At 41.4% G+C, this 12,417-nt stretch overlaps 1 protein-coding gene across 2 annotated transcripts in view; it reads right to left on the reverse strand.

Moving 5' to 3' along the window:
* LOC122864222 (hippocalcin-like protein 1) overlaps window positions 1–12,417 on the reverse strand; it is a 76,852-nt gene that overhangs the window by 30,152 nt on the left and 34,283 nt on the right. Inside the window, exon 1 of one of the 2 annotated variants that reach the window (XM_044171469.1) lies at window positions 7,032–7,527. The exons of the other annotated variant lie outside the window; for it this stretch is intronic. The gene's annotated coding sequence lies outside the window, so the exon portion shown is untranslated. Of the gene's footprint in view, window positions 1–7,031; window positions 7,528–12,417 lie in introns of those variants that run through there. 2 annotated transcript variants of the gene reach the window in all.

Here is a 12,417-nt window from a genome sequence, read left to right on the forward strand (position 1 = left end):
CAGATTCTCCTGCCACTGGGACGTGACTCTGTTCCTCACTGTGCAGAAGGCTGACGCAGCCCTGAGGAGACCCTGTGGAAGATGAGAGTGCACTAGACAGAGAACCATTCACTCGAACTCTCAGTTATGTCTGTCACCGAGTCGATTAACCAACAAACAATATTAAAATCCATGTTTAAATATGACAGTAGCCTATGTGCGAGGACGTGGGGCCGTATACAATTGAAGAGCAATCTTGCATGTTTTTTGTTCCCTTCCAAAACAAGATTTAACAGGATTGCTGTGCATCTTCAACCCCCAAAGTCTAGGTACCTTCTGCTGTTCCAAAGAAGACTGAAAGATATAGGAGAAAGTGACACTTAATTGTCTAGCACAGCTTTTCAGGTATTTACCCCCTAGTGCGGTCAGGAACCAGGACTTCCTCTCCTTGATAAGACTGAAAGACTGACACACTGTGGCTTCATCAGTCTTTTATGATTAAAACTGTGTGCATCAAACCGTAGGTAAAACTTATTTAACTCGTCTACCAATTCAATGTCAGACATATCACAACATGCATTCCAACCATAGATCCAGGCTGCACGTGTTACCATTTCTCAGTTCACCCTCCGCTTTGTCTTTATACTTAACGTTAGCTTTTATCTTCCTCTTAAAAGAGAGTTCCAGAAGTGTGTTGAGTGCTGTCCCTGTGATAAAAGATTAGTTTCTTATGATGCAAGTTTTGAGAGGAATGACCATATTTTCACAGAAAGCAATGTAACATGATACTGTGTCAGTGAGTTTGTCGAAATCTGCACAAGATTCTTAAAAAGTGTCCCAGTTTGTACATTCAAAACAGTGATTTAGTTCCTTTATAGAGTCCTCGGACCACACTACGACGTCCTTGCGCTCTGGACTCTTTTCTCTCTTCAGAGTCGGCTGGTAGACCGGAACTACACAAACAGTAGTATGATCAGAGGTGCCTAGAGCTTTACAATAAGAAAAGCCCCCCCCCCCGATGGTCCTATAACAAAGTTCCAGCACCTCACCATGTTTCTTAGAGCAGGTAATATACAGAAAAAAATGACTGAGACTTATCCACAGAGAAGTGATTAAACTCATAATATGGTTAGGTGCATGAGGGGATATGCTCTGCAAACGCTGCATCACTCTAATGATGGCTGATGTTGCATTGTCCACATTCACTTTAGGGTGGATATAAACTGTGATGAATAACTGTGGAAATTCTCTTGGCAGATAAAAAGGGCGCAGAGAAACAGTCAATAACTTGATATCAGGGCTGCACACGAACAGCAAGAGACTTACACCAGCAGGTGTTTACACATGTACGTACTTTACCAGTCTTATGAGGGTCCCAATCCAATCTCAAGGGCTGTCCAAAAACGTTTTGTTTGAAAGGCGTAAGGAAGGCATGTAAATCAAGAGAGAAACCCTTTAGGAGTCGCGGGTCAGGGGAGAGCCATGAGAAAAGAAAACATTTTTGTTATGCCTACTGTACTGCTTCTCAGGACTGATAGTTTAATTAGTCCCTTTAGACTGAAACGAACATTTATCGAGGAGCCTTTTGAAATGGACAGAGAGAGACAAGATGAACTAAAAAAATGTACTGAAAGCCGTTGAAAGGCTAATTGAAGAGGGACAGGAAGCGATCTAATGACTGAGTGGGAGTGAAGCAGAGAAAAATTATGTCAAGAAGTGAAGCGGGGAAAGAGAAATATTCTTGTGGTCTGGGAGAGAAGTGATAAAAGGCAGATGAGGAGGACAGATAGAGGCAAAGAGGAAGAGGCCGCATTGAGATATGATCTCACCAGAGATATTGGTGGAGTGTGCGGCGAGTGTGTGTTCCCTACCACGCATTATCAGTTGAGAGCTGTTACCCCTTCTATTCTAAAGAACACACACATATACACCCCCCCTCCCGACTTCATTCGTCAAACCACATGCAGAGCTCTGGGAGTAATTGGCTGCCCTTTCAGCCTCCTAATGGCTAGAGGAGAGGAGGTGAACTAGAAGAATTACTATCATTTATTAAAAATCTCCAAAACTTATTTTCTTTGTTGCTTTCATTGATTTATTTGATCCTTTTTCGTTAGATACTTTATTGTTTCAACCCACTGCTCTTTTGTGGTGCTTTCCTGTTCCTACTTAATTTGTTTTCATGCTTTTATAAGAAGACAAAAGGAGGAATCACATACCAGTTCTGTCAAATTATTCCAGACCAGCGTCTTTTGATTGGATTCACTGGAGACAGTGCAGCTAGACCTCCCTACAACCAGGGATTTGAACAATCATGTTGCTTCAGCCTCAAATCTGATTTGTTCAGAAAGTAAATAAGTACTTTTACTCAAGTACTGTACAATTTTGAAGTACTTGTCCTTTACTTCGGTCTTTCCATTTTATGCTACTTTGTACTTCTACTCCATCACATTTCAGAAGGAAATATTGTTTTCTGCTGCAACCCCTAGATTGAGAACCACTGGACTCAACTACCTGACTTCACTGTATAAGGTAGTTAAAACTAGCTCCACTGACCGCATTGATTTATCAGTATAAATAATGTAATAATGTAAAATATAATGATATATAATTTGCAGATGAGTACTTTTACTTTTGATTCTTTAAGTACATTTTGATTATAATACGTAAGATTTTAAATAAATGACTTGTACTTGTAATGGAGTACTTATACATTGTGGTATTGGTACTTTTACTTAAGTAAAAGATCTGAGTACTTCTTCCACCTCTGGCAAGCAACTGCAGTCCATTCAAAAAAGGGGGGAGCAACAAATCCCCAAAACTAACAACCGCCATCCTCAGATTAATTCGTGCAGTGAGGATGCTCTAACAAGGACCAAACTCATCACTGGCTGTGCTCTAAGCTGCATCGCGCATCACATTCGGATTGATTGGTGACATCTTTACTTTAGGCCCACGCTGTGTTTCGCTCTGAGCCGTCCACCTCCAGCAGAGCAGCTGCTCTCTCAGCCTTATCGCAGGCTTTTTTCAGACTGGATGTCTGACGGGCAGCAGACGGCCCTCCCAGTAGGATCAGGGCAGATTATAGGGCCGGGCAGCGCGCATGGGAAACACAGGCCACATCCCACTCATCGCGCTCCCAAACATATGAACACAGAGCCATATAGAGAGACATCTTACAAAGCATGAAAACATGGTTCTTCCTCTCAGAGTAGCTCTTTCAGTGTTCTCTGAATGTGTAACGTGCAACTATACGCAACCCTTCTCAGGCTATATGTTAAGTTTGACTTTGACTTTAAATTTTTTACAGAAAGATTACAGTACAAACTGAGGTGTGGGGTTTAAAAGAAGTGGGCATTTAGAAGCCAGGAAGGGTCTAATGAAATATGTTACTGAGTTGCATTATGGGAATTGTAGGATCCAGTGTTTTTGAAGTTTGACCCATACTAGCGACTAAAAGTCAAGATATCTTGGTCTCTGCTGCTTCGACTTTGACCGTTCTTAGTTTAATCTGTCTCTGGTGAGTCTCCCAAACTTTAAGGAATACTAAATCACATGAGTACCCCTTCAACGTGTTTTCAGGTTTTTTAAAAACACCATTAGTCATAAATGTCAGCTTCAAACATTGGTGTAATGCATCATGGTGCTCACAAAAAATAAAACTAAGATTTACACAGGTGGCTGTTGATTTACTCGGGCAGGCTTCTTGAATGTAATATAGGAAACAGTGAAGTGAGTGCATTTTGCGAATATGGTACTGTAAAGCAAGAAGGCCCAGGTCCCATACCTGCTTGCACTACAAAAAGTCTTCACACCTGAACAACAAAACTGGAAATTTGCTGCCTTCCAAAATGACCCATATGTTGATGAAATGATGAGTGTGTTTTGATCTGCCACCTATATCTTTAAAGTTTAGGCAACTAAAACTACTTAAGGCTAGTTAGCCGTTAAGGTTAGGGAAAGATCGTGCTCATGGTTAAAGGCCCTGAAAGCCTATTTTCTCAATCAGATTCCTCTTATGAGTAATGTGGCTCTACATAAACACAAAATAAACACAAATTTGTTTTGAGGAGTTTTGGCAACTTCATATAAGAGTTTTTGAGATTTTTCTATTTCTGTTTTTGTCATTGCTTTTCTCACTGGTTTGAAGTGGGCGGGGCTCATTTGGAACAAGGCGGTGTCACATTATTCTGTGCACCAATAGGTTTATAAACATTTGATTCAACATGTGGTGAAAGTTTGCCTATGTTGCGAGAATCGTCAGTCAAATCTGGACCAACCACACCCACACAGGCCTAATATACAAATTAGTTGAGTTTTTAAGTGAGTTTTAATAACTGAGAATGTTTTTTTTTCTGAACTTTAACTTATTTTTCCATTAAATACGTAAAATTCGAAAGATTTGAAAGTTCTCAGGGGCTTAAAAATAAACCAAAGTTGAGACAGGATGCAAACTACAGTCTGCTGTCACAGTCACACTTGCAGCAGTATAACAACGTCAAGCTACTCTCACCACTGTCATATTTCACACAACTAAAGAGGAAAAATGTCAGAAAAATGTAAACATATGTCGTTCCATGCATTTGAACTGCTGTCTATTTTGGTGAGGACAGTGTCTTGTATTCAATATCTAATAGCAATCATCATCATCATCATTACAATCATGGTGATAATGGTTATGGGAAAGTGGCTACTCAGTACCAATTACAACAGAACACTGAAGATAAAATGTAACACAACTCTCATAAATGATAAACAGAACCATTTCCTCCCCATTTTATACCATCAGACCACAGAGCCATTTTACACTGAGCCTTTATGTCCATCTCTTTGCTATTCTCTTAATGATTATGCACTCTTTTTATCCCATAAAGCCCTTAAGGTTGTCCTCTGGGAAAATTCCACTGGCCTTCCACATTCATCATGCTGCCAGAAGATGTACAAACAGCAGGCCTCTGTGGGGGAAAGTTAACCCGACCCGAGGCCTGGAGGCCGCCAAGGTCTCTGAGCATCAGGAGCTTTCAAAGGTTTTACTTGTCTCTCTGGAAGAAAGAAAGAGCTGAGCCTGTGTGTTTCTATCCCATGATCCACTACTGACCTGTGTTCACGTGGCAAGACAGAAACCTTAATTCAAAGTGACCTACAGGCCATGTACTTGTGCATTCCATGCATACATGCAGTCAGGGGCATCTTGTCAAGAATTTCTAGTAGAGTCACATGAGAGCAATGTCACCTATATGAACAACACTAGAATGTTCCTGTGAAAGCCTGCAGTACAGAATATAGAAAGAAGTACGTTGCACACAGCGGAGACATGCATGAAAGAGCCACTGAAGAGAGTAAGAGGTGAACCATTTCTCTCTCTCTTCACTGCAAATCATGTGCCTCATTGAAACACACCTTTACTACAACAACTATGTTAACTGGGTGCTTACCGCCTCAGGGTTATATACAAGTTATGAGTGTATGTGTGTGTGTGTCTGCAGGCGAGTGTGTTTATGAGCCTGAGCAACTGAGAGCGTAGTGCTCCAGCAGACATTTATCTTCTTATGTAACAACTAGACCAGCATTAGCACACGCAGGCTATGCGCTGCCTCTACCGAACAAAAACCATCAGCAGCAGGATTCGGCCGGGCAACTTGAGTTGAGCAGGTTTCCTTAGGAAACAATCCCAAATCAATTAGTTACAGCCGTGCCTCCACTGCGCACCACGTTCCCATTAACCTGGGGTCAGACCCAATGACAGCCACGTTATCGGAGCGCTCATCATTCTTTTCGACCCTATAACTGCCACTCATGTGATTCCTTTGAATATTCCTGAGCGGATGACAGATGACTTTCTGCACAAGATTTCACTTCTTGGTGCCTAATGTCAAGTCTGACAGGAACCAGTTCAATCTGAGAGGATGATATGGAAGGTGCAACAGCTGAGAGGCATTTAGGAAAGAAACCATAGAGGCAAATCATATCAGTGTAGCACGGCAGAGCAGAGGTTCTAAACATCTAAGGGACTTATGATAATCAAAGGTGGCATAATATATACCCCGAGGGCCGCAGGGCCCTTGCCTTTTATTTTATATATTTAGTCCACAATGTTTTACATGATACTTGATAATGCAAGCTGCATTATAAGAGTACTGGTTGGTTAGTAAGGCTGTTGTCACCCTATTACAAAGCAGTGAGAGTCTAAAGTGCAAAGTCTCCAACCTGAGACTCACAAATAGAGAAAAGAACTTGGATCATTCAACTGATATTATAGTAATCCTACTATTCTACAGGTAAAGAAATACAACAGAAAAGATAGTATAAGCAGCTACTATAAAATAAAGGAAAGATTTTTGATTTAACCTCTATGAACTTACTACTGAAAGAAAAAATACACAATTAAATTGCCCATTTGGAGTATGGCTCTATAACGTTGCTGTATGTGAAAACACTGTTAAGTGCTGTCAGCGTAATTCATTACACACATTCTGTCTACAGGAATAATACCTATAATTAGTAGGGTAGAAATAAGGCAGCAAATAAGAGGATGTAATTAAATCTCTTCCTTCCCCCCTCTTTCTCCCTGTCTGCCTCTTTCGGGGAGATGAGATGCACCTTGAGGAGGCGCGGTGGAAGATCCAGAGCACCACCATGCGCCTCCATCCTTGCCTTCTGTCCCGAGTTAAGATCATTCATAAAAATGGCAGGCCGATACCGCTATCATCCTATTGGTTGTACTAAAGATTCTTTTCGTCCTTTTATTTTAGTGATTAACTCGATTAAAGCACTCCGTAGATGATCAACCGGAGTGGAATTCACACACACACAGACAAAAAAAACATCTGTCTTAATGCAAAGGAATGTTTTCAGATCACATGCTATGCTTTACTCGGCGGTTTATTGTCGCCATACAGCCGAAATACGCACCGTCCCCGCGGGTAAACAAAAGCGTCTGTGTCGCTTTTCCAGAAGTCGTATTCATTCTACCAGCGATGGCATTACACAAAACATGAATATTTTAGGCAGGCTAAACATCTGCAATGTATACGAATGTCGACCCTCTTCCTTACCCGATAAAGCCGAGGCAGTGTCTGGAGGGGAGGAGGGTATCCCTGCTCCGGTTCAGCGGGGCCGGTGTGCAGGACAGCCGGGTGGAGATGCGGGGATGCTCGGCTCGCTCTGGACGCCTTCCTCCGGTGCTCCTGGTGAATAGCTGGACCGACCGAGATCTCCGTCTGGCTACTACTGCTGCTTCTGCTTCTTACTGCACACTCACACACATCCACACACACTGGCTGGCTGGCTGGCTGGCTGAGTGACTAAGTGGCCCTTGGCTACAGCAGCCGAGCCCTGCAAACCATGCTACCGTGCAGGCGAGAGGCAGCAGTGATGGTGCTGCGGTGCGGAGCTGGTGCTGCTGCTGGCGTTTCCTCTCCTCCAGGGGCCGGGTTGCGACGGGATAGCAGCGGAGGACAGTGTGTTTAAGTGGTGAGCGCAGTTGGAGTGGATTTAAACGGGGGGGGGGATGGTTTCGTTGGGATTACGTGGTAGGGGTTTAATTAGACAGCGCAGCGCCTATTGGCACCGACGTTGCGCACAGCCCTCCTCCTACTTTCCTCCCCTCTCTGTCGCTCCCTCTCTTCTCTCTCCAGTAAAACTGATAGATGCGTGTGTCACAACATAGAATGATGGCGCACCATGCTGTGTGTATAATAATATAGGCTAGCTCACTGCGCCAGTTTTGTTTTTAATGATGGAGATGAGGATTGCATACATACAAGCACATACACTACAAAATAGAAATAGCACTGTAATGTTCTTATATGGACCCAGTAAAGAAAAAACTGTGCTTATTGTACAGTATGGCATTTTGAATCTCTACAATAGTCTTATCATTTTGGTTTTGATGTGATTAAGGAAAAGTGGTCTTTGTGAAATATAGTGGGGAAATTATTTCATTATCTTCATCTTCTGCCAGAAGTGGAACGATATAAAGTTTGGTTAGACATAGCCTATACGTCTGTTTTTTTGTTGAAATGTAAACAAAAATAGTCTCTAGCCAAGTTTCCGTTCATATATAGCGCACATTTTAACAGAATTACTGTTGTGCAAAAATTAGGAGTTGAGCACATGGAGATAAACAGTTGGTTCAGCTAATTCGAGATGCATGGCGTTATGAAAAGAGCGCTAGTCAAACCCCATACACAATCATTAGGGGAAAAACGCGGTGAAATTCGATCCAATATTTTAAAACGTCTAGCAGAGCCGTATGATTAAATTCTTTTATCCCATTAACGTGCAGGGAGCCAACAGGAAGTCAGCCGGCTAGTGCGCATGCTCTATGGGCCTAAAAACATAGGAATGAATTGGGCACCATCTTTGAACCCAGTAGCCCCTGTGTCAGTACCCAGTTCTCCTTAATACATCAATTGGAAATATGGTGGAAATGATGTAGACATTTGTGTTTGTTTCATGTTTCAATGTGAAGAATGTTACATCACCACATATTCCACACACATCTTTTCATCTCCCGCCATTTTTCATCTCTTCAGTGGGGCAGAAACTTCCAAAGATTAAGTCACATGCTTCATGTACATCATGATTTATTTGAGGTCTGTTCTATTGGCCTTTGTCACATTTTATTTTTATCAGACCTTCCCACCTCGGCCAAGCGTGAAACCATTTTTGCAATATTTCGACTTTTTTTCTAATTTATGTGTGTTTTCATGCACAGTTTGAAAATGCCCATAGTGGATGGAAATGCACTTACTGCTCTTTACTGTTGTAGGGCAACCTCTGTTTTTCATATGGAAGCACACACACAAACACACCTCAGAAAAAGATGCTTCAGATCTGAGTCAGACATCAGACAGTCTGTGGATATTAGCGGAAAGCCGGGTACCAGTCCTCACACTCTCACACACACACACACACACACACACACACACACACACACACTCTGAGGTTTGCCATCTGAGCCAGACATCAGCCATACTTTGTCACACCTCACAGACCTTGAGAGAGCTGTGGGAAGTTTTTTTTATTAACTCCAAAGGTTGGCGATGACTCACAGTTGGTGGTCGCTCCGGAGTAAGTTTGGTTGCTTATTGAAGGGACAGCTGGCGTGCATAATCAGCGCTACAACCCAACAGGAAAATCAAAAACGACACATTCCTAAAGGGAGCATGTAAGCGCTCAGTGCAGCAACAGTTTCCGGACACCATCTAAGCCATGGCATAGATAGATATAGGGCAAAACTAACCTGTCTCACGACGGTCTAAACCCAGATCCCGTTCCCTATTAACACGTTACCTCACACAAGGAAAATGAGAAAAAGAGAATGCAAGACAAATACATAAATACTGCAGAAGTTAAAATATAGGAATAAAATATATAAAAATAGATTATACATACATACAGTGGTATGCAACAGTGTTTGCCCCCTTCCTGATTTCTTATTTTTTTGCATGTTTGTCACACTCAAATGTTTCAGATCATCAAACTAATTTAAATATTAGTCAAAGATAACACAAGTAAACACAAAATTTTTGGTTTTTAAATGAAGGTTGTTATTATTAAGAGAAAACAAAATCCAAACCTACATTTTACTGTTGGTATGATGTTCTTTTTCTGAAATGTGGTGTTACTTTTACGCCAGATGTAATGGGACACACACACACGTTCCAGAAAGTTCAACTTTTGTCTCGTCAGTCCACAGAGTATTTTCCCAAAAGTTTTGGGGATCATCAAGATGTTTTCTGGCAAAAATGAGACGAGCCTTAATGTTCTTTTTGCTCAGCAGTGGTTTTCGTCTTGGAACTCTGCCATGCAGGCCATTTGTGCCCAGTCTCTTTCTTATGGTGGAGTCATGAACACTGACCTTAACTGAGGCAAGTGAGGGCTGCAGTTCTCTGGATGTTGTTGTGGGTCTCTGAATGGCTGAAGAAGAACAAAATGAAGACTTTGGAGTGGCCTAGTGGAGATAAGTTGAGCAAACTGTTTTGCGAATGTTTATTCAACATCTGTTGCATAAAAGCTGAACCTTATATGGATTCAGATGTGAATTTGATGATGAAGAAGAAGAACAAAATGAAGACTTTGGAGTGGCCTAGTCAAAGTCCTGAGCTGAATCCTATTGAGATTCTGTGGCATGACCACATACACACACACAGTATATACATTATATATACACATATACACACATATGTAAACAGGTTAACATTAAGGTGAAGTGTACCAGTGCAGTGTAAGTAAAGTGACAGTTAGTGACAGACACCCGAGCTCAGGTGTGGATGAAGCAGTCCCTGAGCCTGGTGGTGCGGGACCGGACCTCTTGGTGACCTCCTTTGTGAAATGTATTTGAATCTACCAGCGTAAACATTGAGAGCCGAAGTGAAACCTGAACTTCCGGGTACTGCTTCAGAAGGAAGAAAAACTTGCACTTGTACTAACAGAAATGACTAAGAATCCAGCCCCATAACAGGTATTTATTATTTAATAAGAGTTTAATAGTCAAAAACTCAGATTATCTGCTTCATCAGGGCTGTGTGGGTGTGGTTTGATCAGATTTGATTGATAGTGCTGCCCAGTGTTGTGCATGAACGTGCTAAAAGAGCGGCATTCATTTAAGACGCTCATGTTTTTGGTGAACTGAACGTATCCGTTTGCAACTACTGAACGTGAGCATCATTAAGTCCCGCAAGAGTTAACAATGCTCACACGCTGTGTTTTACACCACCCGGCATGCCGGTGTTTTGGGTCACAGAATCTGATGGGTCACAGATGTTTGAAACGAGACTTCGAGCTTAAGCATCGGACCAGTCTTATATCTGCGAGTAAATGATGGTCACAAGAAATCATTAACAAAGGGTTAGACGAGCCAACAGCTGCAAAGTTCCTCCACCCAAGTCAAACTCAGCATTTTGTAAAGGCAAAAAAAAAAAAAAAAAAAAACCTGGAAGAAATGAACGTGAACTAGTTCATTTTTTGGTACTGTGAACTTAGTTCAAAATTCAAAATTGTGAACTATTTCATTTTAATCTGTGTGAACTGAACTTTGAGCTAGCTCTTTTGAAGTGTGATCTTGCACAACACTGGTGCTGCCAACATAAGCAAACAACTCCACAACTGTCACCACATTTTCATTAAAATATTGCTAAATCCTGATTGGTGAATCATCTTTTTCCAGCAGAGTTCCGCCCACTTCAAACCCGCAAGAAGAGCTCAAACAAAAACTACACAGACGGAAATCTCTCATCTCTCTCAAAACAGTTCAGACTACATGACGTTTTGTGTTCATGTAGTTATGCCATCACTCATAGTAAGGAGCCGATTGAGAAAATGATTTTTCAGGGCCTTTAACATCACAAAGAGTTCTATTTGTAATAGCAATGGACAGTAAACCCAAGGGACACATTTAACGTTTTTAGAAAGACAGATGAAAGAAACCCTAAATGAGAGATTATGTTGAGCTCTCTATGGAGCTAAGTATAAATAATTTTATGACTTTCCAAAATTATTTTATTATCATTATATATTTTTAAAGGGTTGAGCAGGAGAAACCAATTAGGTATTCCATGTTTTCCCAAAAGAATTTATGAAATGCATTAGATTCACTGACTTCTTCTGTTTGGAGCCTCTCTAAATCACGTGACATAATGTGACCAATTGAAAGCCTCAGTATATGAATCCCCTGACTTACTTACCATAGGTTTGGTGTGTTGGTGAACTCTTTCTAGTGGATTTCTGCTAGATTAATCTGAAGCAGCCGAGAGCCCTAAGAAATACGTTCATATTTGACAAATATGAAAGTAATTTAAAAATTTCATTTTGTTCTTTAATTTGGTTTATGACCAAATACGTGCAAAACTAATGACATTCCCATCAACCTCAGCTGTACTTGCTGTAGCTGTGCTTAGGGTTTAATTAGCAAATGTTAGCACCCTAACACTAAAACTAAGATGGTAAACATGGTAAACACACCTGCTCAACATCAGCATGTTAGAATTGTCATTGTGAACATGTTAGCATGCTAACAGGCTATAGACTCTTAGCGTTGTTTTAACCGTAACGACAATCTTTCCTTAACCTTAACCAAGTGGTTTAGTTGCCTAACCATAACCATAACCAAGCTTGTTTGCCATAGCCATAATCTTTCCCTAAGCCTTAACCATACCGTATAGTTACTATGTGAAGATATTGTAGAAAGAATTGGCAACCGACGTAAAAAAGTGTCATCACTGAACGTGATCTGGGTTTTTTAAGATTGTCCGATATCACTCTCTCTTTTCTGGAGATAGGGCTGATCTGAAGTGTCAGTGGTCTGCTATCAGTGCTGCTGTATCTGCAGGAGAAGAACAGCCTCAGACTGGAGATCATACCACAAACCTGGGGGGGGATGATTATGGAAGTGTGGATGATAGTAGGGAGCACAGCCTGGAAGTTGAGGCTTCGAGA

This window comes from Siniperca chuatsi, linkage group LG17 (assembly GCF_020085105.1).
Source record: "Siniperca chuatsi isolate FFG_IHB_CAS linkage group LG17, ASM2008510v1, whole genome shotgun sequence".
Taxonomy (NCBI): Eukaryota; Metazoa; Chordata; class Actinopteri; order Centrarchiformes; family Sinipercidae; genus Siniperca; species Siniperca chuatsi.